This window comes from Ictalurus furcatus, chromosome 22, assembly GCF_023375685.1.
Source record: "Ictalurus furcatus strain D&B chromosome 22, Billie_1.0, whole genome shotgun sequence".
Taxonomy (NCBI): Eukaryota; Metazoa; Chordata; class Actinopteri; order Siluriformes; family Ictaluridae; genus Ictalurus; species Ictalurus furcatus.
The window spans coordinates 20607643-20615781 of record NC_071276.1 but is presented as its reverse complement, the minus strand read 5'-3'; the positions used below and the strand labels follow the sequence as shown (position 1 = coordinate 20615781).

The window sequence follows — 8139 nt, the reverse complement described above, 5'->3', positions numbered from 1 at the left end:
ACTGTGTTTTCACTGTCCTATCGCTGTTATCACTCTCCAATCACTGTGTTATCACTGTGTTATCACTGTGTTATAACTGTACAATCACTGTGTTTTCACTGTGTTTTCACTGTCCAATCACTGTGTTTTCACTGTCTTATAACTGTCCAATCACTGTGTTATCACTGTCCTATCACTGTCCTATCTCTGTCCTATCACTATCTTATCACTGTCCTATCACTGTGTTATCACTGTGTGTTAGTCTGTGGTGTGAGTGTGATGTGTTTTATATGACTGTTGGACATCAGCAGCTCTTTTTTATTGCTCATGCATTTAATATAAACTTCACTGCTGTCCGAGTTTAAACTACAGCATATCTTTGGGGTAATATATCATTCTGCTTCCTCACTTTTTCATTTATCACCATTTATTGCCTTTTTCATGCAACAGCCACTTTAATCCATTTCCATGAAGTGTTGGCATTTCATACACTATCCCAGTGCATTGTGGGTAATCAGATTATCAGCTCATAACAGCAGTGTTGACATGAGGAGTTAATCAGGCCGAGAGGCTCACTGCAAGATTAAAGACGGCTAATACTGAGAGAGAGAGAGAGAGAGAGAGAGAGAGAGAGAGAGAGAGATGAAAATGAAAGGGTGAGACAGAGAGGAAAAGAGAAACTAAAAAAGGACCGGGAATGATGGATGGAGAGAGAGAATGACTGTTGGAGTGAGGGAGAAAAAGAGAGAAAAAGAGGAAATAGGAGAGAGAATGAGAAGTGAGAAGTGATGCGAAATACTCTGGGAAAAAGATAGGAAAAAGAATGAAAGAGAGAATGAGCAAGGAAGAGAGAAAGAGAAATAGATAGTGGATGAGAGAGACTTAGAGAAATTGAGCAATAGAAAAGAGAGAGAGGGAAAGGATGAGAGAGAGATAGGAAAGAGGATGAAAGAGAGATGAAGAAGAAGAACAAAAGCAGGCAGCAAAGAGAACGAGAGAAAATGAAAGAGATAGAGAGAGCAAGAGAGAAAGAGAGATCTATAGAATAAGGTGAGGAGAAAAAAGAAAATGAGTAAGAGGAAGGAAGAAAGAGACATAAAGGGAGGTGCATATGCAAATAATGAGGGAGAGAGAGAAACTAGAAAGAAAATGTCAGAGCTAGAGAGAGAATTCAGGAAGCGAGAAACTGAAATGAAAAGACTGGTAGAACGAACAGAAGAGAAATAAATAAAAAATAGAGAATGAGAAAATGAGAAAGAGAGGATGAGGGAGACGAGGAATTAGGGACTTAAAAAAAGAACAGAAAATAATAAAAGGCAAAGAGAAAGAGAGAGGATAGCAATATGGAAGGAGAGAATGTGAGTGACCAAAGAGAAAGAGAGAAAAAAGAGAGAATGAGGGAGAGAAATAAAATAGACAGAATAGGAAGGTTGGACAGTGACATGGGAAGAGACAGAGTGGGAGAAAGAGAAAAATAACAAGACAGAGTAAGAGAATGAATAAAAGAGAGATGGATAGAAAGAGAAAGATCTCTCATTTCTTTGGTTGCCATAACGATGCCCTGTAAAGCTGTACTAAGGCGGCGTTTGTATTTCGTCCAGAATTTTTCATGTTACCTCATTTATTTAGCTAGCACGTAGCTGCTACATCTTTTATACACAGTGTAAAAACACAGTGAGAGTGAACACCAGACAGGACCATCCGGAACGTCAACATTTACCTCAGATGTGTTGGTAAATTACTAAAAAAAGACTCAGAACCAGTAAAATTACTCTTAGCATCGACGCTAAGACAACTAGCACAATTAACATGTGCACCACCATAGTGAGAACACAGTGTGAGTTTCAGCTAGGACACTGAGACGCTGAGCATAAGCAAGCTGAAGATAACGATATATCTAGCTGTTAAGTGTTTTATACAGATACAGCGAGAGTGGAAGTAATGCAGAACGTCAACATTTACCTCAGATGTGTTGGTAAATTACTAATAAAAGGCTCAGAAGAACTAAAATTGCACTGTTATTACACGTAGCATTGATCGCTAATCAAATTTATATGCGTTCTTCCATACTGAGAATACGATGCAAGAACTGTTCTAGAAAGTTCAAACTTATTCACTAATAAAACGATTAAATAAATATTCATATAAAGCTCTTCATGTTTACGTGAGGTACTTTAGGACCACACTGTTGCTAGGCAGTATGGGACACTGAGCAAAGCAAGTTAACAACTGAGGCTAACAATATATGTAGCTAGCACATGCTGTTAAGTCATTTCTACAGACACAGTGAGAGTGGAAATGAGACGGAAACATCCAGAGCATCAACATTTACCTCAGAGGCGTTGCTAAATTACTAATAAAAAAGACACAGCTCGGCTAAAATTATGATTTATCTAGCTAGCATGCATCTCTTAGAAACACAGACATCGGAAACGACACTGAACCATCCGTAACGTCAACGTTTACCTCAGATGTGTTGCTAAATTAATTCTAAAAACCTCACACTCAGAACAACTAAAATGACTCTGTAATTAGAGTTAGCATCGATTGATTTACATCACAACTTGAAGCAGTTGGAGAAGTTTGGATGTTGTGAGAGGTTGAATGGAATTTAATCTTATCGTAAACACTGCCAAATGACTAAATTTACTCTAACGTCATTCATTATTCAGGAAGGAAACCGTATCATCACTAACATATTCTTTAATAACGGAGATTTTTTTTTTGTGGTTCACAAGAAATCCTCATATAAAAGATGAAGTACAGCTGAATAATCTGTAGTCTACCGCATTTATTAAAATAAATAAATAAATAAATAAATACAGAAATGGAATACAGTGTTTTGTATGTATGTCAGGGATGAAATTGAGTTTTTTTTCAAATGGAATTTCTTTATGTTTTGATGAGCGATGAAATAAAAACACTTCTCTCTGTTCGTTCATAACGAAGACGACGACAACGAGACACTTTATTAAAAATGCAGTCGCGAGGACGTGCGCGAGATTATATTCTAATTTGTTATTCGTGTTCTGGCAGCTGAAATGAGAAACAACACACACAATACGCATCATGCAAATGACACTACGGCGCCCGTTGTTTTCACACAGAACAAAAAATCGAAGAAGAGAGCCAAACATCTGAGAATACATAATTCAACAGCTTAGGTCTAGTGGCCTTATCTGCTTACGGCAAGGAGGAAAAAAACACCACAAGCGCGGCTAAATTAAAAAACAGACCTGCACTTCTGTTTCCTTTTTCTTTTATATTTTCTGTTTATTTATAACAAGCTGTGAACAAGGTGACAGGATAACGGACCAACGTGCAAACAAACCCCACCCCTTAACGATCGTCCATGGAGATCATAAACTCCCCGATGCTTCTTGCTTCTTATTCATTACTACTCATTTTCATTCATCCTGGTAGTTTTTTCTCCTCTTGATCTTTCTAAATGGTTATATGACAACTTTTAAATCAGTGTTTCCTTTCGTTCAATAAAAGGAAACGACTCTTCAGGCCACGCCCCCTACCTAAATCTGACGCCGCAGCCAGTTGAACGTAAACTAAATCTTAAATCGGGGTGTGTGTTCGCTCCGAAGCTGTGCATTGAGAGGAGTTTAAATCTAACAATGTTGCACCACAGACGCTTAAGTAAAAGTGAGTAACATCAGAACTTTGTCACAGAGAGTGGCATGTTCACCCTCGCCAGCCAATCAGAAACATGCTTTGATATGAACAGGAAGTAATTCATCCACGATTGAGACTCATAGAAGCGATTATCCAGGTTCATCTCTCAAAAGCATGTTTTACAATAAAATGGTGCCTCAAATGATCCATCTCTTACTGTATATTTCTACTTTATTTCTAATCTGCGTGCGCGTTTGGAAGATAACGAAGTGGCTAAGAGCTTTATATGGATTTCACTAATGACAGAATAGAGTGTAACATTGTATTAACGCTAAAATGTCAGAAATATTCTGGTAAATGATAAATGGTCGGCGCTTATTTAGCACTTTTTTAACCTTAGCAGTTCTACAAAGCGCTTTACACTGGTTCTCATTCCCACACTCACCCATTCACTCACACACCAGTGGTAGCAGAGCTGCATGCAAGGTGCTAACTTGCCATCGGGAGCAACTCGGGGTTCAGTGTCTTGCCCAAGGACACTTCGGGATGTGGAGTCATGTGGAATCATGTTGAGTCATGTGGAGTCATGTGGCCCTACGGTTAGTGGACAACCTGATCTACCACCTGAACCACAGCCGGCCGTTTTGTGCCAATAATCTTAATTGAGAGATCAAACACAATTGATCTAACTGTGTGCTGCGGGTTTGGGGGAAGAAAGCGATTCTTCGTTTGTTTTTTGGTTGTTTTTGTCATTTTGTCCATGTTTATAGATAACAGTGTTAGCAAGTCTGTTTGAGACACTGAACAAGTCCAGAATGCTAATCTAGTGGCTATACGCTTCCATTCTGTGTTAGCCACATTAGCCTTGGAGCGTTGGTGCAACAACTGAAGGACTACATTTTTCTTTCTATTCATCTATCTATCTGTCTGTGTGTATAATTAATGATAGAGATGTTCCATGGTTCATTTAGATACATTATGTGGAAAATGATTTATGTGGAGGAGCAAAGAAGAAGAAAAAGTTTGAAAGTACAGACTGTGTGTGTGTGTGTGTGTGTGTGTGTCTTCAACAGAAACTGCATTTGTATACCGTGTTGATGCGGTGTGTTTTTTATTCTCTGGCACTCAGCTGAAAATGAGGCGTCTGGTGTAAATGTTTCTCATCAGGACGTTTGTGCCGCAGGTGCTGAAGGAAACAGAGACATTTCCCAAAGCGAAGTGAGGAAATAATCACCTCTATTAGAGCTCAGACGAAACAACAGAACAGCTGTGCGATTTTCTTCCAATTGACTTTTCCCTCTCGGTGCGTTCACAAAGCCGAGTGTGTATACTGCTGTTCAAACACAGCCGAACCATCTATTCATGTGTGTCACACTACCACTGAGCTATCACTGATTACACAGGTTTACATTCTCTCAGGACTACAGAGAAGGAATAAGTCACCTGGGGGAGTGCTGTTATAGGAAATTAATCAACCACGCAAAGGAGAGTTACTGTTACCACCCTGAAGTTGATTATGTTCCTCTAACATCACATCCCCATGGGGTTTATTCCTCTTACACCTCAACAACTTACCATCAATTACAGTTTTTTATTTATTAAGCAATGACATCACACTTTTATCCTATTCTAGTTACATTTAATGTTGTAGAACATCGACCATCTATCTATCTATCTATCTGTCTGTCTGTCTATCTGTCTGTTTGTCTATCTGTCTATCTATCAGTAGGAAGGAGACAGTGAATCACACTTTAGATCAGATGAAAGCCTGATTATGAGATACATGTCTTTGCCTCCTCTCTCTTCCTGGAAGCCGATACCTAGCTAAATGTCCATCCGTCTGTCTGACAGAGAAAACATCTCGTTACCACCTCCTCCTCCTCCTCCTCCTCCGTGACGGTGTGTTTCATCCCTGCTGTGAGGAGGGAGAGAGTATTAAGCATCTGTACAGCAGGGAGTCTGAGTGAGCTCTCGATCAAAGAGCCGACCGACAGCAGGGTGAGGAACTGATCTGAAAAGGATCTACACTGATCCCTCACAGGCCCAGAACCCATCTGTTCCACACAGACCCCTCAGGAGAGAGACACGGCTCAATCAGAGCCAACACCACACACCACCAGAGCACCTCCTGCCCCACAGCCGTGTCTCTGATCAACAACACCCCCAGAGCCAGTTCCCCCTCCGTCACCTCCAGCTGAACATCACACACACACACACACACACACACACACACACACACACACACAGACACAGACCACTGAACGATATGTACTCACGTCGGACTGCAGTATTCTGTTACACTGCACATCACACATGTCCCCGTCATCAGAGCTCATTACTGGAGTTTAATTGGAAGTACATTAGCTATTATTTTCCAGATAAACTACAGTCTCCGTGTACATGGTGTTCCAAACTCTTGCTGATCTTCTGAAGCTCTAGAACCCATCATGAGCACTTCACTCAGCTGAGGCAGCATCACAGCTCAGCTAGCAGAAGATATTTTACTACCTCGCCCTTAAACTCTGTAATGGTGTTTCAGAGAGCACCAGGAACACTCTACACAGTGCTGTGCATAAGTAATACCCCCCCACCCCCCCCTAAACTTTTTCAGATTTTTTAGTGAACTGAACTGAACTTCACTGGGAATGTATGTTATGACACAAAATTACCTATCTATCTATCTATCTATCGACATGTCTGTCTGTCTATCTTTCTATCTATCTATCTATCTATCTATCTATCTATCTATCTGTCTGTCTACAGTATCTATCTATCTATCTACCTGTCTGTCTGTCTGTCTGTCTGTCTGTCTATCTGTCTGTCTGTCTGTTTGTCTATCTATCTATCTACGCTTTTCTTTTCTCTATTAAAACCCATAGGAGATGCACTGAACCACACTGTAGATCAGATGAAACTCTGAATATTAGATGCATGTGCTCCACATTAAGAAACGTAGAAATGTATCTTCAAAAGTATTCACCCCCACCCCCACCCCCTGTTATTGTGAAACCCCCAAATTGGTTCTGGAGCAACCAGCTGCTATCAGATATAGCTCAGATATTTAGTTGAACAGAGTCGACCTGTGTGCAGTTGAAGTGTCACATGGTCTGAACATAAATGCTGGTTCCTGGAGGAACCTCTAGCTTTTTAGAGAACATATCAAGATGAACAGAAGACCAAGGAGTGATCAAAACAAGTCTGGGGCAAAGTTCTAGAAATCAGAGCTTGGTTACGAAATGTGGACAAATTCATAGGGGGTGAATATTTATGCCAGGCACTGTCTCTCAGTAACTGTTTTAAAATCCTGACTTAAAACATACCTGTTTAACTCAGGTGTACTGTGGTAAACAGATTTGTAGTCATTCACAGTTATTTACATGTAATTTACTGAACACTTTAATGTGCTTCACGAGAAATGACACTGTATGGACTCACAAGAAAAGTGCTTCATAAAATAACGATGATTTATTCGAGTCATACACTTCCGCTGCGGCGATCATGTTTATCTTTCTTTCTTAACATTTCTCATCCATGTAGCAGCTACGCAGAATAAAAAAGGGAAAGAATACACACCGGAGTTCTTCCAGTGAAGAACCGATACTGTGATCGTCTTTATTGAATCACTTTCAGCTCCTCGCAAGTGAATTATTTTCTACACGAAGAGAAACTCTGTTTGTAAATAATTATGATGATGTAACAGGAAGCAGCCGCCATTCTGCTCTGAGTTTTTTGTTTTGTTTTGTTTAGCTTTTTCTCTTAGCAAAAGAGTCGAGTGTGCATTTCTCTACTTTTTTACGAATTGGAATCCTTGATACACTGTTGCACAACTACTTATTCACACACACACACACACACACACACACACACACACACACACACACACACCACTCCCATTCCCAGTAGGATTGGATAGGATTAGATTTCCATCAGAAACATACTGCTCCAGAATTGCTTGTTGAACTGTTGCTCTCATTGTGTTCCTGAACATTTCTTGGAAAGACAGATGGAAAGATAGAACAGGGGGAAAAGAGAGAGAAACAGAGGAAGATGTTGTGAGAAGACTTGTTTCACGTCTGTGGGTGGGTGGATGGATGGATGGATGGATTTTTTCTCTCCCTTCCTACGTTTATTTCATACGGTCTTTCAGAAACCCATGCTTAATTTATAAAGGAAATATGTAAATACAGACAAGTATGTACACTGTATATTACATGTGTGTATATATATTACATTATATTTAAATTCCAGTCCAAAAAAGAGGAATATAAAGTGCAAGACTGTAAATAAAAGCCGAGCTGCAGCTGGGACAGAGAGGATCTCTGCCTCTGAGTTCGGCACATTCTTTCCTCATTCAGATGGATTGAATGGGTTTTTCCTCTTGAGCTGTCACCCTGGTGGTGTGTATGTGTGTATGTGTGTGTGTGTATGTGTGTGCGTGTGTGCGTGTGTGTGTGTTTTAGATTTGTGTGTTCAATGCTGCTTTCAGCTCGGCCATCTGTGCAGCAGAATCCGCAGTGCTGGGACTCGACTGCTCAT

At 40.2% G+C, this 8139-nt stretch overlaps 1 pseudogene; it reads right to left on the bottom strand.

Moving 5' to 3' along the window:
• Positions 1-5657, bottom strand: part of LOC128599320 (protein kinase C epsilon type-like) — a 12641-nt pseudogene extending 6984 nt beyond the window's left edge.
• Between the last annotated feature and the right edge of the window lie 2482 nt (positions 5658-8139).